General features: G+C 43.5%; 1 pseudogene; it reads left to right on the top strand.

Moving 5' to 3' along the window:
• Positions 1–17,826: 17,826 nt before the first annotated feature.
• LOC148519683 (CDGSH iron-sulfur domain-containing protein 1 pseudogene) overlaps positions 17,827–26,860 on the top strand; it is a 32,811-nt pseudogene continuing 23,777 nt past the window's right edge.

The raw sequence follows: 26,860 nt of genomic DNA, 5'->3' as shown, positions 1-26,860 counted from the left end.
CTGCTCAGATAATCTTCCCCGAGTTGCTCAGTATTCTCAGCAGAGCTGACCAAGAACATTTGCACATTTCAACATAATCAGACCTCCGGGATCTGGACTATCCACTCCGGGTATCTTCTCAGTGCCATCTCCACATTCAATTTTTCAAAACTTCTTTCAGAACAATATTTTCCTCATGCCACAATTAGTTTCGCACCCGCGATAAAGTTCCGCCTGCCGGACTTTTCATCTACATCGCATTTATTGGGTGGCGGAAACTTATCGCGCACGTCCCCGCCGTATTCAATTCCAAAAGCCGCGAAAACGGCGACACGTGAAGTAAGAACAGACGGAAAGTGGTGTCAGAATCGGGGAAATCATCCTGAATCCCCCCAAATAATGCAGTAACATTGGGGATCAATGTAGAAGTGCCCGATTAGCCCTAATAAAACTGTTTGGGGTACTTAAGTTGGTACAATTATCTCTAATTCGTGTCTTTGCACAAGTGGTGAAGAATGGCATAAAGCAGTATTTTTTGGAGAAAATAAGTAGTCCTGTCAAATTTGGGGTACCTGAAAATGGGTGCTAGCATTTTAATGTCTCTAAAGTGAAGTTTTAATTAAAGTGAAATTCCTCCATCATAAAAGCACCTGCAATCTCCCAAAACACTTGGCTCCTTCTTAGAGCACCCCCAGAACCTTATTTCGCTAGTTTTTGAATTTGTCCCAGCACTTTGTATTTTTTTTTTGCCCCAAAATGAAAGTACTTTTTTTGGAGTGTTTTTTCCTGGAATTTTTTGACGCAGTTGTCCTTTGGGGGCTGTACCCAGGGTTCTGACTGGTGTCCCCACCTTTACACCCCAAAATAAAAATGTTGCATTTCTTTTCACCTACTGTTCAGAGGCGAATGTTTTTCGCCTATTACATTGCATTGACTTTCCGCGTACGCGAAAAGTATTTGTAATTGAATACGCAGATAAGTTTCCGACAGGTGAAAAGTCGCAATCGGCGATAGTTGCGGATCTCGGCTTTTCGTGTCTAATTGAATACGGCCCTAAGATGTAAAATACTATTCTAATTATTGTCACCTGTATATTTGCCCACAACCCTCAGTCATTGTCCTACCGCACCACGCAGTAAAATGAATGACCTTGTGTCTTCTCAGTTGTAGTCAGATGACAATGGCACATCTACAACTACAATGTGGGATGGCGAATATTCCTATCGCTGTAATTTCGCCTTGTAACACTTTTCACATTGTAACTTGATTTCTGGAAATTTTGCGGTGACTTCGCTGGTCTCTAGTATGGAGATTTATACCGAGTTCTGTAGATAGAATGAGCACATTGTTCAGTGACCTCATAGAAATCCCCTCCCCATCTGTCTAATTTATAAGCTCTAGATTAATTAAACATAAAAGGAACATTACTTATAACGGCTCACTCGGGAAAAATCTATAATAAAGCAACCCAAAAAAAAGACTCCTCTAATGTATTGTGGCCATGATATTTCACAAAATGTGCTTATTTTCTGCAAATAATATTCTATACATCATCTTTATGGTGCAGAGACAAACTGCGTGATGCTCTAATCGTAGGGAGAACATTATAAAGATGAATGGATTATATTTAATGAGAACAGATTACCATCCAAATTTGACGAACAATTGGTCTACCCACACAATCTGTCGCTATACACGCAATCCTCTAGTTATTGGGTTTTTTTTGTTTTTTTTTAATAAAAACTAATTTGTAGATATTTTTTTTCTGATTTTCCTGAGCGCACTGTGTCTTCAACGGAACAAAAATAATTCATTTTGGCTTAAAACTATTTTTTTAACATCTTCAGGAGAAATTGAGAGGGGAACTCTACCCATGAAAATAAGTTTATTGCTAGTTACTTTAAAAGATACTGAATTTACCTGCAACCTTTATTCTGATAATGACGAAAAAAACAGGAACATGATTGTAGAAGGGAATGCACGCAGGCAGGCTATAGATATATGATGTATGCACGCAGGCTATAGATATGACGTATGCACGCAAGGCTATAGATATATGCTGTATGCATGCAGGCTATAGATATGATGTATGCACGCAGGCTATAGATATATGATGTATGCACGCAGGCTATAGATATGTATGCACGCAGGCTATAGATATATGATGTATGCACGCAGGCTATAGAAATTATGTATGCACGCAGGCTATAATATGATGTATGTAGGCAGGCTATAGATATATGATGTATGCACGCAGGCTATAGATATGATGTATGCACGCAGGCTATAGATACATGCTGTATGCATGCAGGCTATAGATATACGCTGTATGCATGCAGGCTATAGATATATACTGTATGCACACAGGCTGTAGATATATGATGTATGCATGTAGGCTATAGATATATGCTGTATGCATGCAGGCTATAGATATACGCTGTGTGCATGCAGGCTATAGATGTATGCTGTATGCACACAGGCTATAAATATATGATGTATGCATGCAGGCTATAGATATATGCTGTATGCATGCAGGCTATAGCTATACGCTGTGTGCATGCAGGCTATAGATATATGCTGTATGCACGCAGGCTATAGATATATGATGCATGCAAGCAGGCTATAGATATATGATGTATACACGCAGGCTATAGATATATGCTGTATGCACACAGGCTATAGATATATGATGTATGCACGCAGGCTATAGATATGATGTATTTAGGCAGGCTATAGATATGATGTATACACGCAGGCTATATATATGATGTATGCATGCAGGCAGCTTTGCAATTGCTATCCTTCCAATTCCAAAATCACGCCTCCTGCTGCATTACATATCTGAGCTGCGTTGTCCAACGCAGCATCAGATACTCTTCGTATCATCGACCGGCTGCGCGACCCATGGTGTCTCCAAGGGGCCGCCACAGCTTAGAGTAAAAGGCCAGGAAATCTCCTTCCGCCGACGGAGATCTTGGCTTCTTCCCTCCCCCCCAACAGCGGCGACTTGCCTCCGTTTCAGGAAATGGAGGCCATCGCCACCCCCTCCCCGCCCACAAACGTCAGCAGACTGTCAATCACTGGCAGTCTGCGTGCGGGATCATCAGGAATCTGCGTTCAATAGTGCACTTGGGGGACACTTAATATTTGCAGGTATCCCCCGAAAACACGTGTATTCGGTGAATATGCCGCAATTATATAATGATAAATAGGGCCATTAAAGACGTGGACAGATGTCTGCTAGGGGATTTACTTCCCCACAGCATCAGTCTACTAGTGGGTAAAGCCCTCCTCATGCCAGTACACACCTATAAACATGATAGTACAAGCACAAGCCTGTATAGTAGGGAATCAATGATCCCTACTCTAAAAACTGTGAGTGATAATTACGTCTAATTCAGTTTTTGGGGAAACTTTATTTTCTCTCTTTTAAGTGCTGCCAAATATAAACTGGTTTCTTACACTGACGAGTCTTGCTGCAATTATGGCACTATGCGCCCAGCATACTTAACACTTCAATTTCATCCGCTAATCAAGTGTTACAGCGCTGAGTAACATCTCCACTTATTCCCAGATCTCCAATCTGACCTTTTTACAGAATAAAATAACTCGCAGAAAATTATTTCTTCCCCTCTTTTCTTATACATTAACCTTTTGAAAAATGCTTGAAAAAAAAAACACAGAATGACTAAGGGGCATATGTATCAAGGCTTGATGTGAGATACAATTGTGAAATATATATCACCCACCAATGGGTTCCAAACTATCATTTCTTAAACACAACCTGCAAAATGTAAGTTAGAAGCTGATTGGTGGGTGATATATATCTCACATCAAGCTTTGATACATATGCCCCTTAGAACGGTGTGCCTATAGTGTACTCTGGGCCTGTTTCAGACCCGGATGCTATGCCGCGCTCGCTCGCATTGAGCGATTTTACGCAATCTGCACATGCGTATGAGTCGCAATGTGCGTGTGCGAACCAGTCATTGCGATGGGAAAGTGCTCGCCCGTAGCCCGCAGTCGGGCCGCTATTTTGAGTGACAGATAGTGCCGTTTGTGGGTGGTAACAGGGGAAGGTGCTTGTAAACGGGAGTGTGGATGTGCGAACACAGGCGTGCCCGACCGTCAGAACGGCATTTCATGGGTGTGCATAATTAGCAAAGTAGCGTCATTACACACGTGACTGGGTTGTATTTTAGCCTGAACTGCTCGCAATGTTGTTGTGGGAAAAGGCTACCACAAGCGCTGCGAGCAGCTCCGATGGCTCTCGATGTTCCCGATTAATCCTACAACTGCCGGAGATGACGTGTGTTGCGAGTGGCAAAGGGGCGTCTTTATACAGGTGCGAGCGCATAGTGCGGCCGCTCGCTATTACTTAGTGGGCGGCTTTACGTGACGCAGTGCGAGCACATGATTTAAATAGCCGGCCCCTTTTAGCCAGCGAGCGGCCGCAAATAGCGTCCGGGTCTGAATCAGGCCCTCTGTCACCGAATGCTGCCTCATCACATACCCAGAGTCACCGAACACTATGAAGTTTGCCTTCAAATCTCAACCAGGGGATGTGAACTAGGTGTTTCGGCTGGACACAGTGACCTTGATGGGTGTATTCTTGTTGAGGTGATGATATCCTTTGTGCAGACATTTTGGTGCTGGCATCAGATCGTTGTCCGATATGGTATGTATCATCCTGGTGCGTTCCCCTGACATTATATTTAAGTCGTGTTCCTGTGCTGAATATTTGTGAATTTTCCCAGACATTAAACTCCTAAACCAGCTCTGCTGGGAGGTGACGCCATTTGTCTTTGTGAGAGTTCTGGAAAGTAGCCTATGTTCATCTTTTCCCTGCATCATCTTTGTATTCTGAGAAATATCACAATGTGTTTAAATGCAAAAATAAAACAAAACAGAAATAACAGTCCATGGTATGCACATACCATACATACAGTAGGAAGAAGCTCGTTGTGCAGCATAATTGAATAACAAAGTCACTTGTCTATAATATGATAAAAGTTCATAGTTAACTGTCAACTGGCTGAAGCCGTGTTGTGTAATAAATCTCAGAAATGGGAATATAAGGAATACAATGTGTGGATCTGTGTATCGTCTCCCTGCTTCTGTCTTGCCCATCTCCCTTTCCAGTGTATTCTCCCCATGTGCGCTCCCACACTCTCACCTCCCTTTCATGTACTGTATATCATCTTTATTTCCAGTCCCGCAGCTTAAATTGTCAGATAACTTGTACATATTTTATACGCATATTTTATCTGCAGTGTCACTTTAAAACCGAACTATACCAATATGTCTACTTTATAGGCAACGATATAGAAGAGACCTACTTACAACGGCCACTGTCTGCCTGGCACTAGTGTCAGGATAGTGAAGTTGCGCAGTGTAGTCAGGAGATTGGAGGGAGCGTGTTGTACCAAGATTACTCTGGCAGATTCACAGGAAAGTACATAAGCTTCTTGTCATTACATTTCTTAATCCCGGGCCGGTGCTAGGCACCACCATCTCTTCTGATAACACAAAGAATCTCCCCAATCATCTTGTAAAAAAAATATTTGGGGGCTTCAGAGATCCTGCAAAAGCATCATTTCTAAGTAAGGTTTAGGCTGATCCTTCACACTACGACACATAAGTACAGGTTTGTACAGGGCTAAAATGGATTTTCATGACTTCTGCTTCTCCGTACTATGGAGAGAGATTTGTCATTTAGGGCAATAGGTTAGGGATTTTAATCTAAAGCTTATTCTTTCCACAATGTGAAACTATTCAGCACCTCTGACTCTGAGTTGTTTCTCTTCTTCTCTGATAAACCTTCTCACTCCCACCGACCAGACTATTCATGTGCCAGTACTTCACCAACAAGACTATTCATATGCCAGTACTTCACCGACAAGACTATTCATGTGCCAGTACTCCACCAAGACTATTCATGTGCCAGTACTTCACCGACAAGATTATTCATGTGCCAGTACTCCACCGACAAGACTATTCATGTGCCAGTACTCCACCGACAAGACTATTCATGTGCCAGTACCTCACCGACAAGACTATACATGTGCCAGTACTCCACCGACAAGACTATTCATGTGCCAGTAGTTCACCGACAAGACTATTCATGTGCCAGTACTCCACCGACAAGACTATTCATGTGCCAGTACTTCACCGATAAGACTATTCGTGTGCCAGTACTTCACGGACAAGACTATTCATGAGCCAGTACTCCACCGACAAGACTATTCATGTGCCAGTACTCCACCGACAAGACTATTCATGTGCCAGTACTTCACCGACAAGACTATTCATGTGCCAGTACTTCACGGACAAGGCTATTCATGTGCCAGTATTCTACCAACAAGACTATTCATGTGCCAGTACTCCACCAACAAGACTATTCATGTGCCAGTATTCCACCGACAAGACTATTCATGAGCCAGTACTCCACCGACAAGACTATTCATGTGCCAGTACTCCACCAAGACTATTCATGTGCCAGTACTCCACCGACCAGACTATTCATGTGCCAGTACTTCACCGACAAGACTATTCATGGGCCAGTACTCCACCGACAAGACTATTCATGTGCCAGTATTCCACCGACAAGACTATTCATGAGCCAGTACTCCACCGACAAGACTATTCATGTGCCAGTACTCCACCAAGACTATTCATGTGCCAGTACTCCACCGACCAGACTATTCATGTGCCAGTACTTCACCGACAAGACTATTCATGGGCCAGTACTCCACCGACAAGACTATTCATGCGCCAGTACTCCACCGACAAGACTTTTCATGGGCCAGTACTCCACCAACGAGACTATTCATGTGCCAGTACTCCACCGACCAGACTATTCATGTGCAGTACTCCACCGACAAGACTATTCCTGTGCCAGTACCACCTATGAAATATTCTATACCAGACTGATCAAATATACTCCCAGCTTTATATCATTATTGTTCACTGAAAGCCCATTCCTTTATTAGAGCTATCCCTACTCCCACCAATACTACTCTCACTGGTACACCCACACATCTACCCTACTCCCACCTTTACTATTCACTGTTACACCCTCACACCTACCCTACACCCATCTATACTACTCACACTGGTACACCCTCACACCTCTCCTGCTCCTACCTATACTACTCACACTGGTACACCATCACACCTACCCTACTCCTACCTATACTACTCACACTGGTACACCTTCACATCTCCCCTACTCCCACCTATACTACTCACACTGGTACACCCTCACACCTCCCCTACTCCCACCTATACTACTCACACTGGTACACCATCACACCTACCCTACTCCCACCTATACTACTCACACTGGTACACCCTCACACCTACCCTGCTCCTACCTATACTACTCACACTGGTACACCCTCACACCTCCCCTACTCCTACCTATACTACTCACACTGGTACACCATCACACCTACCCTACTCCCACCTATACCACTCACACTGGTACACCCTCACACCTACCCTACTCTCACCTATACTACTCACACTGGTACACCCTCACACCTACCCTACTCCCACCTATACTACTCACACTGGTACACCCTCACACCTACCCTCCTCCCACCTATACTACTCACACTGGTATACCCTCACACCTACACTACTCCTACCTATACTACTCTCGCTGGTACACCCACACATCTATCCTACACCCACCTATACTACTCACACTGGTACACCCTCACACACCCCCTACTCCCACCTATACTACTCATACTGGTACACCCTCACACCTACCATACACCCACCTATACTACTCACACTGGTACACCCTCACACCTACCCTACACCCACCTATACTACTCACACTGGTACACCCTCGCACCTACCCTACTCCCACCTATACTACTCACAATGGTACACCCTCACACCTCTCCTACTCCCACCTATACTACTCACACTGGTACACTCTCACACCTACCCTACTCCTACCTACACTACTCACACTGGTACACCCTCACACCTACTCTACTCCCACCTATAATTCTCACACTGATACACACTCACACCGCCCCTACTCCCACCTATACTACTCACACTGGTACACCCTCACACCTACCCTACTACCACTATTCACACTAGTAGACCCTAATTTTTTTATAACCCTCCAAAAGTATGCCATCTGCATTAGAGGCCCTTCTGTTGGAGAAGGAAGTAATGGCCTGGTCAATTTCCTCCTCATTAATAGATAAATTTAAGAACTCTGTAGAGTCAAATGGGAGGCAAGGTACAGCAATGTCATCCAAATAATCTGACATGTGCTAAACTGTGATACCTGGGATGCATTAGAGTGTTCTAGTTGTCAAAAAGACAGCTGCACAGTGTTTGACATTATGGGGCTGATCGCAGATCTCTGATGGTCGGGAATCTGCACACGCGCTGGATCCATACAGCGCATTTACAGTTCAGGTCTGCGTGATCGCAAGTAGTTCGGCAGCTGCTGCCGGTTCTGGGTGGGGAGGAGGCGGAAACAGCCTTCTTTTTGGCAAAACGGATGCGTGTAGCCGCCGTTGGAGGGGGAGGGGTTCGAGAAGATGCCAAGATCTCCGTTGGTTGACAGAGATTTCCTGGCCTCTTTTAATGAGCTGCGATGGCCGGTCTGCGTGACCTCATGGTCACTCAGCCGGACGCAGCTCTGATCATTAATGCTTGTAGGAGTCATGACGCCTCCTTCTCCGTTAACATATTAGCAAGGACAGGATTACAAAGCTGCTTGTGTGCGGCTTTGAAACTCCTTCCTGTGCTGTATCAGACCTAACAGCATTCATCTATAGCTGGGATCATTGTAGCTCTTCCATTACCAGACATGCCATGCAGCTACCTCTACGTTAGCTAGGAGATAGTGGTTATGTCTAGAGAATAATCGTCTCCAGATAGTTTTATCAAAGCGATGTTATACCAGTTTGTCTGAGCAGAGAGCCAATTTACTCAGTCATTCTCTGATTGCCTTCTAAGATACAAGATCCCCACATCCCGTCACATCTCTTCAACCTCTCCTTCTTTTATTTTCCTGTTAGCTCTCCTCATTTCAGCCGCCCTGATAATAAATTAGCCTCTCAGGAATGCGTTGGACGAGTTCCATAAAACTCCATGGCTGACCCCTACTGAATTGTCAGCAAAATAAAAGGATTAAGCTTCCAAAATGTTATATCCTTATCTGATGTAAGGACATTAGTCGCCAAAGAAGGAGGTTATTGGCCTCTAGAGAGATATTCTACTGCAGTAACCAAAGGGACTAACCGGTGAGAGGTAACGATTATAGTCAGTCAATGAGGTGAAAGTGTGACAGTGAGTAATGAGTAGTGGAACTGATTTACCTGCGGGTTCCTCAATCACCTGACACCGACTAACCCCATTTCCTCAAAACTCATCCCTCCAATAGGAGCGGCTGGTGTACCCTTGCACCATCTGTCCGGAGCGGAGTCCATAACGTTACTGAAATCCTTCATTCAGATTATTGGCGTGTCAGGTGACATCGCTACATAATAAGCGCGTTATAAGTCATCACTGCTGTAGGTGGGCGAGTGAGGTATAAATTGCTAACAATGAGAGAGCCTGGCAACGCATTGCTCTCAGAATAATGTATCTGCCATAAGCTGGCCTTTTAGTTGTCGTCTCTCTCATGCACAGGGGGTGGTTCTCACACCTGCCTATTTAATGTGTCCAAATGGAATGTCCCTGTTTTTATGGAATGTCCCTGTTTTCCCCACTGCCCAACGCTGCGGAGCACTGAGCTTACTTACATACCAACAATCGTGATCATCATAGCAGGTGCCAATGAGACAGAAATATCAAAGTTTGCTTTATAAATTATTTCAAAGTGTATTAAACTATTGTCGTTACTTGTCATTATGTACAGCGTACAGTATGCATCTTATTATCTTATATCAGAGTGTGCCCTGCGGTCTCCATGGACCCCAAGAGTGCACAACTTATACCAGGTAGATGTGTCTTCTGTATGTTGCAGCGGAGCGTGGACTGTTCTACCTTACATTTATCTGGGGGCCAGGACATTCCCTGAACTCAGAAAAAGTTTTTATAAGTTGTTGGCTGAATGCTGTCATCTCTGGAGATAGTTAGGTGCTTATTCATCAAAGGGTGTTTAGTCCTATGGCTTCCGCCTATACATCAAGGGATTACTGACAATTACACACTGCTACAGATGGGTCCAAGTGCACCAGCAAATCGCGCCATAGTCCAGTTTGGTGCACTACAGACTTTGTCGTTAGCCTCATAATGTGATTGTTTTATTAAAATATGCATATTATTCTGTTACTTAATACCCATTCTTTTGCAACAAATATACTAATCCTAAGTACTTAGGGCCTGATTCAAAGCCGCTCGCAAGCGCGATGGTGAGTGACAGCTCGCCACTTTTTGTAGGCGGGTAGGGGGGGTGGCTGCACAAATGCAGGTGTTCCCTTAGGACTTCCTGCTCTATTAGAGCAGGGAGTCCACTCAGGCTTGCGGCAGCCGAGACCCTACCTCAGGGCCTCTTCGCAAGCCCGATGGTCGCGATAATCGCGACGGTCTCCAGCCCGCTCACACAAGCTGTGGGTGGGCACGCACAGCTTTGCAAGAGGCCTGGGGACAAAAAAAAATACGCCCACAGACCCTGCGAGCTGCCCTCGGCAGCGAGTGGGTCTGAATCAGGGCCTTAGTGCACTATTAGCGAGGTAGTATACTACTAGCGAGGTAATACACTATAAGCGAGGTAGTGCACAATTAACGAGGTAGTACACTATTAATGACGTATTACACTATTAGCGAGGTAGTACAGAATTAGCGACGTAGTACACTACTAGTGAGGCAGTACAATACTAGCGACGTAGTACACTACTAATGATGTAGTACACTACTAGTGAGGCAGTCCAATGCTAGCGACGTAGTACACTGCTAATGACATAGTACACTGCTATCGACGTAGTACACTACTAATGACGTAGTACACTATTAACGACATATAGCGATTCAGTACACTACTAATGACGTAGTACACTGCTAGCAACGTAGTACACTATTAGCGACGTAGTACACTGCTAATGACGTAGTAAACTACTAGTGAGGCAGTGCACTGCTAGCGACGTAGTACACTGCTAGCGATGTAGTACACTACTAGTGAGGTAGTACACTACTAATGACGTAGTACACTGCTAATGACATAGCACACTGCTAGCGACATAGTACACTGCTAATGACGTAGTACACTACTAGTGAGGCCGTGCACTGCTAGCGACGTAGTACACTGCTAGTGAGGCAGTACACTGCTAGCGACGTAGTACACTAATGACGTAGTACACTGCTAGCGACGTAGTACACTAATGACGTAGTACACTACTAATGACGTAGTACACTGCTAATGACGTAGTACACTGCTAGCGACATAGTACACTGCTAATGACGTAGTACACTACTAGTGAGGCAGTACACTGCTAGCGACATAGTACACTAATGACGTAGTACACTGCTAGCGACATAGTACACTACTAATGACGTAGTAAACTACTAGTGAGGCAGTACACTGCTAGCGACGTAGTACACTAATGACGTAGTACACTGCTAGTGAGGTAGTACACTACTAATGACGTAGTAAACTACTAGTGAGGCAGTACACTGCTAGCGACGTAGTACACTGCTGGTGACGTAATACACTACTAATGACGTAGTACACTCCTAATGACGTAGTACACTGCTAATGACGTAGTAAACTACTAGTGAGGCAGTACACTGCTAGCGACGTAGTACACTAATGAGGTAGTACACTGCTAGCGACATAGTACACTACTAATGACGTAGTACACTGCTAATGACGTAGTACACTGCTAATGACGTGGTAAACTACTAGTGAGGCAGTACACTGCTAGCGACGTAGTACACTGCTGGTGACGTAATACACTACTAATGACGTAGTACACTCCTAATGACGTAGTACACTGCTAATGACGTAGTAAACTACTAGTGAGGCAGTACACTGCTAGCGACGTAGTACACTGCTGGTGACGTAATACACTACTAATGATGTAGTACACTCCTAATGACGTAGTACACTGCTAATGACGTAGTAAACTACTAGTGAGGCAGTACACTGCTAGCGACGTAGTACACTAATGACGTAGTACACTGCTAGCGACATAGTACACTACTAATGACGTAGTACACTAATGACGTAGTACACTGCTAGCGACATAGTACACTAATGACGTAGTACACTGCTAGCGACATAGTACACTACTAATGACGTAGTACACTGCTAGCGACGTAGTACACTGCTAATGACGTAGTAAACTACTAGTGAGGCAGTACACTGCTAGCGACGTAGTACACTAATGACGTAGTACACTGCTAGTGAGGTAGTACACTACTAATGACGTAGTAAACTACTAGTGAGGCAGTACACTGCTAGCGACGTAGTACACTGCTGGTGACGTAATACGCAAGACCCGCATAGCGACAGCCAAGTCGTCGCTATGGGTCTCGCACCAAAGGGGGCGTGCTGTCGATGGTGATTGACAGCGCGCCCCTTTTGGTGGGCGTTCCGGGGGCGTGGCTGCCCAGACGGAGGCGTTCCCACTAGTGATGTCAGTGGGAGTGCTTTTGGCTCTGATAGAGCCAAAAGCACTCCTGGGCTTGCGGCAGCGAGACCCTACCGCAGGGTCTTGTCGCAAGCCCGATGGTCGCGATGGTCTTGACCATCGCGACCATCTTTTTGGCCGCTCGCATAAGCTGTGGGTGGTCACCCACAGCTATGCGAGTGGCCAGGAGGCCGCTCCAATTTTAGATAGGAGGGCCCTGATTCAGAGCGAGCGCTCTTGTCAGAGCGTCCGGCTCTGAATCAGGCCCAGAGTCTCCATACTGTAGCTTTTCTTGTTTGAAGTCGAAAATAAGTGTTCTCATTTCCATTGAGTTGTCCCAATTTTGTTTCTCAACACAGGTAAATTTATCATCAGGTTGATATATATTCTTTATAAGCTTTACACATTAATTATTCACACCATTGGGTCACATTGCCTATACATCAAGTGTCTAAAATTTGATTAGCAAATAATGTGGAAAATTAAATGTAGAACCATATATTTTTAGAGATGCCCTGTACATTAACCTTGAATGTCTGACTACCCACATTCTTTCCTTATTGTTTCTCTGTACAGCTTGCTGGGGTTGGCCGGTAAACTCGCTGGGGGTGCCTGGTGCAGTAGCTGGGGGTGGCCGGTACACTAGCTGGAGGTGGCCGGTACACTAGCTGGGGGCGGCCGGTACACTGGCTGGAGGTGGCCGGTACACTAGCTGGGGGCGGCCGGTACACTGGCTGGAGGTGGCCGGTACACTGGCTGGAGGTGGCCGGTACACTGGCTGGAGGTGGCCGGTACACTAGTTGGGGTGGCCGGTACACTAGCTGGGGGTGGCCGGTACACTAGCTGGGGGTGCCTGGTGCACTGGCTGCCGGTGGCTTGTACACCGGCTGGGGGTGGCCGGTACACTGGCATGCAGTGGTTTATCAGAAATAATATTGCGGTTATAGATTTCTGCTGTAATGTGTCTGTAAAATCCTGCAGTAATTGTGTGTGTGTGAGAACTAGCTTCAGGATTAGACGTGTAATCATTAATAATACCTTTGTTGATTCTCCATGCCTATAAATATACATACAATAAAAGTTTCCGCAGTCTTGTCTTCTTGTAAAGAATTATATAATCCTTTGTGTTAATTGCAGTTGGCTGAGCGGTTTATGATTTTAGGCCTGCACAGGAAACTCTGCAGAGGACATAGTAAATTATGATGCAAATAATATTGAGCAGTGCTAAACGTGTTTACATAGGGGAATGATTCCACTTTATTGCCTCTCCAGCTTGTGTAGTCGAATGGGACAGGCCTATAAAGATCAGGGAACATACTTCAAGGAAGTATGCTGCAGTGATTTACATCTTATGTATTGTGCATCTGATACAAAACCTAGAATTGAAGACTTTTACTGGTTGTGCAGCAAGGCTTTGGGTCGTGCTGTTTTGTACTGTCCAGAGCCCATAGAAGAGTGCAGGGGGGCCCATAACTTCTAGATACGTAACATTGCCTTACAGTGCTCTACAGGTTGGGTACCTGTGAAGACTATCTACAGCCCACCCACTCCCCTGGAGAGACCATGCCCTGGAATACACTGTGTGCCATCTTTCAACACTGCACGGCCAGCCTTCTTTATCCTGTGGATTGATGGGCATGCAAGCTGCTTAACTGATACTGCAATCTGTGCTTCAACAGGGCTTACTCCCAACTAATCTCCTTAAAGGATTAATATGTAAGAAGAAAGCAAACCATTAAACACATCTACGTGTTATTCTCAGTGTGTTTCATCCTAGTCTCCAGCTTTTCTCTGTTTCAAGAATATGCGCAGGTCTCAGCATTGTCACATTTATATTGTTTTGAACATAACAGCAATTATCCAGGCCATCTTTATCCTCAGCGATTTAATTCCCCCCATCTGCTCCATTCTATCCTGATTTTCAGAATTACCCAGTGTATCTTTTTCCCTCTGAAATTGGTGCAGCCTCAACTCTCCACCAGGTGGCGCTGCAGCATTTGTAGCTTGCAGTGCAGCAGCACCTAGTGGTGAGCTTAGGTGCTGCATGCGGTAAACATACGATGCAGGTATAGCGGATACTGTAATGAAGAGAGCCAGTGGAGAGATGCAGTGGAAACCTATCCTTGGGAATCCAGGTTGGGTTGTAACAGTAAAAAGCTTAAAACATGCGCTAAGTTACATGAATCTTACAGCACCTAACATGGCATCCTGATGTTTCACAACAGCTGGTGTGCAAAAGATTGCCTACCCCCGGTCTGGAGAGCTATTGGAGGAGATATTCTGGAACATATTAGAAAATATGTTTGTGATTTTATATATATATATATATATTTATATTATACTTTACTACTACTTTACCTAAATGAGAACCATACACCTCATTTAATAAATTAAAATAGAAAAGAAAGATAAAAAATTAATTAAATAAATGTATATATATATATACACACAGTATATATATATATATATGTGTGTGTATATATATATATATATATATATATATACAGCTAGAAGTTACAAATTGGGCTGTTGTCTTTTTCACAAAAGAATCTAAATCTTCTTGGAAGGCACTCGGTGAGCTGTCTTCATTTTCGTTTTGGAGTGCCAAACCCCTGCAAATAAATAAATAAATAAATATATATATATATATAGTTCCCAATTATGCCGACACTCTCAATATTTATCAACGTGCTCCGGTGCCTCATCCAGGTATAAACAAACGAATCAAATGAGACGGCACTTAGAGACTATATAAAAAAGTATCATTGTTTGTATCTGTGGTGGGGGCTTGAGGAAGGGGGTTGCACCCCAAAACGTCACCTAATATGTCACTTTGAGTACATTGATACTTTTTTATATAGTCTCTGAGTGCCATCTCTTCATTCGATTAGTTTGTGTATATATATATATATATATATATATGTATTATTATTATTTTCAATTTAAGTAAAGTAGTAGTGTGTAAATAGATTTTTTTTTTTTTTTTTTAAATATGAGACAATTTAAAAAAAAAAAAAAGTAAGTATTAAAAGTTTAACTGGACTCAACATTTTATATATAAGCTTACACCTTCTTCACAGAGGGAAAGATTTCAGGTGTGGTGATTTTCTGCCTTTAAACAAGCATTGAAAAAACTGTAGATATAAGAGATCTATGTATGTTCCATGGACTATGTTATTGGAAATAACACTTCTTATGACACATTCTGCAGGACTTTGCACAGTAATACTTCTGTGGATTTGTCACTTCGTAGGGTTTTGTGGCTCTTGTTAATTGCCGTGTGTCACTAGGTGTTGAGTTTTAGTTAAATTTGTTATGCTAACATCTGATATTCACTGGCAATGTTTAGAGAGTAATGCGAAGGAGGATTTACATGGACACCATGTACTCACAGCTTCCAGTACTGACCCAAACTATAAATATACTAATAATATATCATTTAAATTATACACACAAAATCTCATATCCAGATATCTAATAGAACAGTTAAGTAATTTCTTTATATATATATATATATATATATATATATAAATATATATATATATATATAACATTTCTGCATTAGTGTTTAGTTTCATTTTTATTTGAAATATTTGAAATAATTTAATTACATTTTTTAATAGCAGTGCTTCAGCGATAGATATATATAGATTTTCATGTTGCTGTAACTACTTCTTGTAATTGCCTAAACAAAAGCTATATTTTAGAAGACTGGTGAGTGCACTCTGGAGTTTCCTCCAATACAATATTTATATATATATATATATATATATATATATATTTATTTAATATATCCAATAAATTGCATCGATAAGGGATTTTTTTTCATTTATTCCACCAAAAGCAACACTAAAAAAAGTGCTTATCGCTGTAAAGCACTCTTAATAATAAATAGGCATCATAATGTTTTCACTGTAGCTCATCCATGAAAATATATTTACAGCTGGTGATTCCAGACAAGGCTTATGCTGCAGCTATGCTCACACACAGCGGAGGGAATTCTCATGGTCTGTTACCATCATTAATTATCAATAAATAAATATATATATATTTTTTTTTTTTAATGCAATACTTGGTGTCATAACAATTCAATTGCGGTCATCGGAAATATTAAAAAAAATGTATGCAAGACGTATATAAATAATACTCATTTTAGATTTTAGTATGGTCCCTTTTTAGCAAATCTGCTGGAAAAAATATACACAGTATATATGTAGCAAAAAAATGGTATTCAGTTGTATACAGCCACTATGATGGGTGAACTGTGCATTTGCTGGCATCTGTGTTCCTGTAGTTCTGTTTTTGTCTTGTCTGAGATGAGTCCAGGAGATCTGTAAGGAACTAAAATGACTACATATATTGTCTGACACTGGGGCACATTGCTGCCAGTCGAGATGCAAATGACAGGATCTTGATACATTCTCTATTCCGTGTGTTAATTACATGATTAGCAGTTAAATTACTGTTGGTCATTTTTCTGTTTTATCGGCTTGAGAAATGTGGTTGTTTAAGATAATGAGCTCCAGTGATGGGATGCAAAGATCAATTTACTCTCAAGATCTGAGAGCGGAAGTGTGGCACTGCATGTAACACAGTGACATTTAGAAATCCTTTTCTTTATTGTGGAGCCAGGTCGCTATCGGGGTATGTTGTATATTGTAAACACAAGCTCATTATGGACCGCTGAAAGATTACTTAGGTTTCTGCTCTGTGCTAAAATTAGAGCGCAAGCTCTCCTACTGAGTACTTCAGTGAGCCTCATAGCTGAAGCAAGGGTGGCGTGCAGCTGCTTTGGGGCCCAGTTACACTAGTAAATGGGAGTGTTACACTATTCCATGGATTTCCTAGGCATCATGTCCTCAGCAAAACCATGTCAGATGACAAAAAGAAGCTTGTTATAAACATATGAAGCACCCTTTAATGTTCAGAACAATCATAATGGAAACACAGTGTTCAGTACTGTATGTCCTTAAGGGATATCTAGTTCCACAGCAGTCATAGACCCATAGGTTGCCCGAGGAGGGTGCACACTGGTGGCCGGTTGATCATCTGCCTATGGTATGATTTTTTCAGATGGCAGACAAACCCTGGATGTAGCATTCTGCCTTTTATTGTACCAGGAATAAAGCTTTACTTTGATTACTATCAGCACTCATCACTACCACTGTGATATCTACAAATCTTGCATATGGGGGATACACTCCTGTTACTGGCTGGCAGTTGTCATACCAGTATGAGGACTCTTACCACATCGCCAGCCAACTTTGAGACCTTCGGCGCATCTCCAGTTGAACTGGAAGCTCGAATCTGGCCTTCCAGTTTCACTTTTGTAGATAAATAACTTACAACAATAACAATTAATAATAGAAAATAAAAGCATATAGTTTTGTTTCTTGGGGAGATATGCTGTATTTTTCAATTTTAATTAAAGAAAATATATATATATATAATATAATATATATATTTTTCCTTAACTACCCCCTGCATTCACCACTCTGAGATAGCAATATTTGCCAGTAGGGGTAAATGACAATAGATAGGTGACTTTTGCCACATTCTGGTCATTTGTGTAAATGTGTGTATATCGCTGAATTGCTCAGAAACAGCTGAAGATAATGAAAGCAGAACATTTGTATCAACTAAACTTGTGGAACAGAAGTCAATGTTCAATATTTGCTGAGAAAATTGCTGAATGTGCAGAAAATAGGTATCAGCAACAGGTGATGGCCTTGGCATTTTGCTTATGTAGGTAAATCAGAGATCTAATGCATTATTATATGTTTATAATTATCTTTGGGGAGCTATTGCTCCCCGCAGTTAAATAGAGAACTACTAATGTATGTATCCTATTGTTTGTATTCATAACTGGGGATTGGGAATGCCCCCAAGGGCATAAAAAGTGGTTTCAGCAAAATACTGTAGCCTCTCCTGATGGTGTCCAGTCTCCACGTTCTTCAATCTGTGTGTCTAATACCTTTTTTCCAACAAAAACCCGGGTCTTACCTTGGTTTTCAGACATGGTTCCAACCCAGGACAGACACCATTTACACTGCACCATCGATCTGGGTTATTCTCAGGTCAGTCCCGTTCACACTGAACCCAGGCCTGCCCTGCTAAACTTGTGAGGTCATAAAAAGTGGGAGGTGACTGCTCCACAACCACCAATAAGCTCATTTTAGGCATGACCCAGGTCGGATAACCAGGGTTGCGCCTTTTACACTGCACCATTACCCATGCCCATCCTGGATCCGACCCTGGTAGCTATCTGGGTTGGATTGCTGGGTCACTTGACCCGGGTTGTTTTTCAGGGACCCTTTTACATTGATCTGCAACCCGGGTAGACCCAGCAAAAACCCAGGTTTTTGCTCTGGTGTAAAAGGGGTATAACTGACAACGGTGCTCCCCCAGACTCACTAGTGATGTACGACTATGAACTACAGTATATTAAACCAGTTCTGTTTTTTATGCTATAACATTGTGCTGTGTGTTTACTTTAATTATGTGTTATTTTAACTGATATTCCCATGTTAAAAACGTCTCAAGGGGAACACAATAGTAATCCAAGGATAGTACCAGTACTTTTGGCACCAATACCCCCCCTACCCAGGCAACTGCCTGAGATAGAGACTTTAGCATCATAGATAGACCCCTCAGGCCCAGATTTGACATATATTTCAGCACTGCCTGCCGGCAAATCAATAATTCCTTATTTTATGCCTCCTTGAGCATCTATTCTCATTACCTGTGCTTTAGAAGTTATTATTTATTAAAGAGGAATATTTAAATTGAAAGAAAATACAAAATTAATAAACATGACATTACATTGCTGGGATATACTGCTGAATGTTGCTGGAGACATACTGGTGTGACATGATCCAATTCACAGACTTGGCAGCAATGTGCCCTGAAATGATATTAAACCATTGGCAAGTGTGAATTTCCATATATAGAGCAGGAGTATATTACTTTGTATAATCTCTGTGTTCTTAGTGCACGGTGAGGTAATACATTTCTAAGCACTAAAATAAACATGGCAGATATTATATACAGGCTTTATGTAGGATATAATTGCACATACTGTATAAGCAGGCAGACATCTAATCGTCCTGGCATTATGAGTCTTGGCAGTACCAGGTTGTCCGCCAGTGACCCATCTGCCAGTGGCACACTTTACTAACGTACCATAACTGGCCCTACTTACATGTTCTCATAGATTGGAGGACCTGCTGAGAGTCACATTTTCCAATTTACACTGAAATGATTTGCATCTGTACAGCAGTGAGACATACTGTAGGACAGAGGCTGGCAGAGATCACCTTGGATCTCTAGCCAAGGTTGAGACATATTGAAGGACAGTGGCTGGCAGAGATCACCATGGATCTCTAGCCTAGGTGAGACATACTGAAGGACAGTGGCTGGCAGAGATCACCATGGGTCTCTAGCCTAGGTGAGACATACTGTAGGACAGAGACTGGCAGAGATCACCATGGATCTCTAGCCAAGGTTGAGACATATTGAAGGACAGTGGCTGGCAGAGATCACCATGGATCTCTAGCCTAGGTGAGACATACTGAAGGACAGTGGCTGGTAGAGATCACCATGGATCTCTAGCCTAGGTGAGACATACTGTAGGACAGTGGCTGGCAGAGATCATCATGGATCTCTAGCCAAGGTTGAGACATATTGAAGGACAGTGGCTGGCAGAGATCACCATGGATCTCTAGCCTAGGTGAGACATACTGAAGGACAGTGGCTGGCAGAGATCACCATGGATCTCTAGCCTAGGTGAGACATACTGTAGGACAGAGGCTGGCAGAGATCACCATGGATCTCTAGTCTAGGTGAGACATACTGTAGGACAGAGGCTGGTAGAGATCACCATGGATCTCTAGTCTAGGTGAGACATACTGTAGGACAGAGGCTGGCAGAGATCACCATGGGTCTCTAGCCTATGTGAGACATACTGTAGGACAGTGGCTGGCAGAGATCACCATGGATCTCTAGTCTAGGTGAGACCTACTGTAGGACAGAGGCTGGTAGAGATCACCATGGATCTCTAGCCTAGCTGCCTAGGCTAGGCTAGGATCTCTAGCCTAGCTGTAGGACAGAGGCTGGCAGAGATCACCATGGATCTCTAGTCTAGGTGAGACATACTGTAGGACAGAGGCTGGCAGAGATCACCATGGATCTCTAGCCTAGGTGAGACATACTGTAGGACAGAGGCTAGCAGAGATCACCGTGGATCTCTAGTCTACGTGAGACATACTGTAGGACAGAGGCTGGCAGAGGTCACCATGGATCTCTAGCCTAGGTGAGACATACTGTAGGGCAGAGACTGGCAGAGATCACCATGGATCTCTAGTCTAGGTGAGACATACTGTAGGACAGAGGCTGGCAGAGGTCACCATGGATCTCTAGCCTAGGTGAGACATACTGTAGGGCAGAGACTGGCAGAGATCACCATGGATCTCTAGTCTAGGTGAGACATACTGTAGGACAGAGGCTGGCAGAGGTCACCATGGATCTCTAGCCTAGGTGAGACATACTGTAGGGCAGAGACTGGCAGAGATCAACATGGATCTCTAGCCTAGGTGAGACATACTGTAGGACAGAGACTGGCAGAGATCACCATGGATCTCTAGTCTAGGTGAGACATACTGTAGGACAGAGGCTGGCAGAGATCACCATGGATCTCTAGTCTAGGTGAGACCTACTGTAGGACAGAGGCTGGTAGAGATCACCATGGATCTCTAGTCTAGCTGCCTAGGTGAGACCTACTGTAGGACAGAGGCTGGTAGAGATCACCATGGATCTCTAGCCTAGCTGCCTAGGTGAGACATACTGTAGGACAGAGGCTGGCAGAGATCACCATGGATCTCTAGTCTAGGTGAGACATACTGTAGGACAGAGGCTGGCAGAGATCACCATGGATCTCTAGCCTAGGTGAGACATACTGTAGGACAGAGACTAGCAGAGATCACCATGGATCTGTAGCCTAGGTGAGACATACTGTAGGACAGTGGCTGGCAGAGATCACCATGGATCTCTAGCCTAGGTGAGACATACTGTAGGACAGAGGCTGGCAGAGATCACAATGGATCTCTAGCCTAGGTGAGACATACTATAGGACAGAGACTAGCAGAGATCACCATGGATCTCTAGTCTACGTGAGACATACTGTAGGACAGAGGCTGGCAGAGATCACCATGGATCTCTAGCCTATGTGAGACATACTGTAGGACAGTGGCTGGCAGAGATCACCATGGATCTCTAGCCAAGGTTGAGACATATTGAAGGACAGTGGCTGGCAGAGATCACCATGGATCTCTAGCCTAGGTGAGACATACTGAAGGACAGTGGCTGGCAGAGATCACCATGGGTCTCTAGCCTAGGTGAGACATACTGTAGGACAGAGACTGGCAGAGATCACCATGGATCTCTAGCCAAGGTTGAGACATATTGAAGGACAGTGGCTGGCAGAGATCACCATGGATCTCTAGCCTAAGTGAGACAGGGGACGCCAAAGCGGAGAATAAAGAATGCTTATCATCCACTTGATACAAAATGCAATGATTGTTCTTTTGAATATGGAAAATGATATTCCTTCCAGCACCCAAAGGGTGGACAAGGCTCCCGGACCCCCTGTCTTTGTGATGCATTGATGCTTTCTTATTTTCCAATTTCAGAACTGATTTCACAGCTCCGTGGGAACATGCAGACTTATTATTAGTGAGTGGGATTTCATGCAGGGAATTGCACTTAGATTCCCATCTCAGTGGACAAGCGGGGGCATGTAGCCACCTTGGGGACCCCCGGCTTCAGTGGCTTCATGAAACAACAAGTTCTAGAGGTGACACCAAGCTGTGGTTGTCAGTCTGTTACAACTGGTATCATCTTTCAGCTATTGATCACAGGAACAATATATTTTCTGTGTCTTCCATAGATAGGGGCCTGATTTCCAGACATTTTACATTATACTACAGTTATCCCAATTTATAACAGGCCAGAACTGGTGCTATAGCCGGGATGGTATTATAAAGACGAGGGCAGTATTATAAAGACAGGGACATACATGAAGATAGTATATATTAATGCACTTTTGGGGGTTAGAATAAAATCGCTGGCAAGGGAGATGGGGGTGTTATAAAAAGAAAGCACTGTATGTAAAATAGAGCAATGTGCGGTTATATAACAGGTTGTTCTGTCCAACAAGCGTTATAACTAAGATAACAAACTACCTGAACAGCTGTCGTTTGCGACAATCGCCCGGATACTGTGAATACACAGGATTACACAGACATCACATACTGTACAATACAGTATGTATCAACCTCACATCCGCCAGCTGCTTCTTCCACTTTCCCTCTTTCCATACAGAATTATCCCTCATGTAGTCCCCTGTAAGTCTGGTTCCTAGATCTTCTGCTGTGTAGTTGTGTATTATAATCTGGGGTTTTACTATCGATGAATCTACTAATATAGAATATTGGGCGGGAACCGTGTACGAATAATTTAAGGTATTATCAGCATGTACCTAGGGTATTATCAGCGAGTATCTAGGGGTATTATAAGCCTGTACCTAGGGGTATTATAAGCCTGTACCTAGGGGTATTATCAGCCTGTATCTAGGGGTATTATCAGCCTGTATCTAGGGGTATTATCAGCCTGTATCTAGGGGTATTATCAGCCTGTATCTAGGGGTATTATCAGCGTGTATCTAGGGGTATTATCAGCGTGTATCTATGGGTATTATAAGCCAGTATCTAGGGGTATTATCAGTGTGTATCTAGGGGTATTATCAGCCTGTATCTAGGGGTATTATCAGCCTGTATCTAGGGGTGTTATCAGCGTGTATCTATGGGTATTATCAGCGTGTATCTAGGGGTATTATCAGCCTGTATCTATGGGTATTATCAGCCTGTATCTAGGGGTATTATCAGCCTGTATCTAGGGGTATTATCAGCCTGTATCTAGGGGTATTATCAGCCTGTATCTAGGGGTATTATCAGCCTGTATCTAGGGGTATTATCAGCCTGTATCTAGGGGTATTATCAGCGTGTATCTAGGGGTATTATCAGCGTGTATCTAGGGGTATTATCAGCCTGTATCTAGGGGTATTATCAGCCTGTATCTAGGGGTATTATCAGCCTGTATCTAGGGGTATTATAAGCCAGTATCTAGGGGTATTATCATCGTGTATGTAGGGGTATTATCAGCGTGTATCTAGGGGTATTATCAGCGTGTATCTAGGGGTATTATCAGCATGTATCTAGGGGTATTATCAGCCTGTATCTAGGGGTATTATCAGCGTGTATCTAGGGGTGTTATTAGTTTGTAACTAGAGTATTATCAGCATGTATCTAGGGGTATTATCAGCGTGTATCTAGGGGTATTATCGTATCTAGGGGTATTATCAGCCTGTATCTAGGGGTATTATCAGCGTGTATCTAGGGGTGTTATCAGCATGTATCTAGGGGTATTATCAGCCTGTATCTAGGGGTATTATCAGCGTGTATCTAGGGGTGTTATTAGTTTGTAACTAGAGTATTATCAGCATGTATCTAGGGGTATTATCAGCGTGTATCTAGGGGTATTATCGTATCTAGGGGTATTATCAGCCTGTATCTAGGGGTATTATCAGCCTGTATCTAGGGGTATTATCGTATCTAGGGGTATTATCAGCGTGTATCTAGGGGTATTATCAGCCTGTATCTAGGGGTATTATCAGAGTGTATCTAGGGGTATTATCAGCCTGTATCTAGGGGTATTATCAGCGTGTATCTAGGGGTATTATCAGCCTGTATCTAGGGGTATTATCAGTGTGTATCTAGGGGTATTATCAGCCTGTATCTAGGGGTATTATCAGCCTGTATCTAGGGGTATTATTAGTTTGTAACTAGAGTATTATCAGCGTGTATCTAGGGGTATTATCAGCCTGTATCTAGGGGTATTATCAGCGTGTATCTAGGGGTATTATTAGTTTGTAACTAGAGTATTATGAGCGTGTATCTAGGGGTATTATCAGCCTATATCTAGGGGTATTATCAGCCTGTATCTAGGGGTATTATCAGCCTGTATCTAGGGGTATTATCAGCCTGTATCTAGGGGTATTACCAGCCTGTATCTAGGGGTATTAGTAGTTTGTAACTAGAGTATTATGACCATATATATAGAGCAGAGGTTCCCAGACGTGGTCCACAAGCCACCCCAACAGTTCAGGTATTAGAGATATCCATGGTTTTCACTCTAGGTCCGGCGCTGGGCAGGGTGCCGTTCATAGCGAAAGGGCACTCTAGTGCACCAAAAAGGGGGCATGACCACAAGGAAAGGGGGCGTGTCTTTAAGATGCGCCCCCTCTTCATCGCTCTTGGGGGAGTGCCCGGCACTTACGGACATGCCGGGCTGCCCCTAAGCTCTCCCTCCTCTGTTAATAGATGCCAGGTGCATGCGCCCGACATCTATTTACCGGCGGTGATAGCTACACCGCAGTTTTCACCACCGATGGGACACGGCACCCGGCAAATTGTTTTACCAGGAACGCTACATCCATGGTTGAGCATAGGTGGTTAAATCAAACCTACTGAGTTACTCATTAAGTTACCTGTGGCCAAGCATGGTTACTGGGAAAAATATTGCAAACCAATGTAACAGGTTTTAAAACGATGGGACCTATCTATTAATAGTCATGGACCTTCCGCGATTATTAAGGTTTCTTATTGCAGTGGATATTATCCCCACTATGTACAAAGTTGCAGTAACCACTGTCCTTGCAAGTTACATCCCCAGGATATTGTAGAAGTCTTTCATGTTTGTGAATGACTTCTCTGGGGGAAGCTGACACTGCACATGTGCACAGCGTCAGCTTCCGGAGCAGGCTGGAGGCGACGAAAGACCTGTTTACTGCTCGTAAGCCTCCATAGGCTTAAAGCAGTTTGCACCATCTGAAGGTGGTGTAAACTACCAGTGCTAAACTCCGAAAAGCTTTGCTTTTTGGAGTTTGGTACATAGGGGTCAGATCGTAGTGCCCATTGATAATAATGGGGACTGCGATTTGCAGCGCTAATAAGCCTTCTGCAAATTTCTTTGAAATCTCCTGCATTGTGCTATTAGTACGGCAGTTTCTACATAATTTTATGGAAAAAATCTCGATACATAAGCCCCTATGTCCTATACAAATATAATGCAGAGAAAAAAGTAATATTAGCTTAAGCAAAGACCAGAAGAGCATTGTCCAGCTTCTAGTTTAGCCTCAGAGTAGGCTGTAACTGTAATAGATTTTAGCGCAAACACCACAGTTACACTGTAAAGTACAGTCGCACACTTTTTGGCCACCAGTATGATGTCACCTACAGTATGATGTCACCTACTTTCATTGTAGCTGAAATTGCTCCAATTCAAGGTTCGGACTATTGTAAACAAATGTGCAAATCCAACAAAACAGCCAATATGCCGGTTCATCAAAACTAACAGTGCGGCTTTCAAGATGCAGTTTTTTGGGGTGGACAGGACGAGACCCCCTTTTAGATTATTTCTATGGTTCCCATTTATTCTGGATTTTACCCCTGGTTCAAACATTCAATGCAGAAACAGTCCGAGTCACAACTATAACACAAATACTGTCCCACACAGCAGGGTTGTCTTAACAGTAGTGTGGGCCCTGGGCAAACAATGCACTGGGGCCCCTACCCACCTATTCACAGGAAAAAAATGTAAATGGTCATTAAAATTAAACCCTCCTGCATGCCCATCAGACCTCCCACACATGCAGAGAGACTCTGGTCCTCATTCAGAGTCGGTCGTTGCGGCCGCACGGTCGTAAGGGAAAAGGGGCCGGATATGCAAATGAAGTGCTCGCAAGTTGCGTCCTTAAGATCGGATCGTTAGCTGGCCGACCAAGGGGAGGATGCGGCCGTAAGACAAAAAATACGCCCCCTTCTCGTACGCGTTACACGTCATCTCCGGCCATATAAGGATTAATCTACACCATCGGAAACCATCGGAGCTGGTCGTTGAGCTAAAGGTTGACCATACCCTCTCTTAAGCACTACGATCAGGTCAGTGTAAAAACCTCCCATGTCACGTGTGCCATGACACTACTTAGTTAATTATGCACTCCCATAAACCGTATGCACTCCCATAAAACGCCGTTCGCATAATTAGGCACGCCTGCGTTCGGATCTCCACTCCCCCGTTTTCAAGCACCTTCCCCTGTTACCACCCACAAACGCCTCCATCTGTCACTCAAACTACCGACCTGGCTGTGTTCA

Source organism: Taudactylus pleione, unplaced genomic scaffold (assembly GCF_031769625.1).
Source record: "Taudactylus pleione unplaced genomic scaffold, aTauple2 ptg000185l, whole genome shotgun sequence".
Taxonomy (NCBI): domain Eukaryota; kingdom Metazoa; phylum Chordata; class Amphibia; order Anura; family Myobatrachidae; genus Taudactylus; species Taudactylus pleione.
Note: the sequence above shows the minus strand (reverse complement) of the source record. Positions and strands in the feature narration are given on the sequence as shown.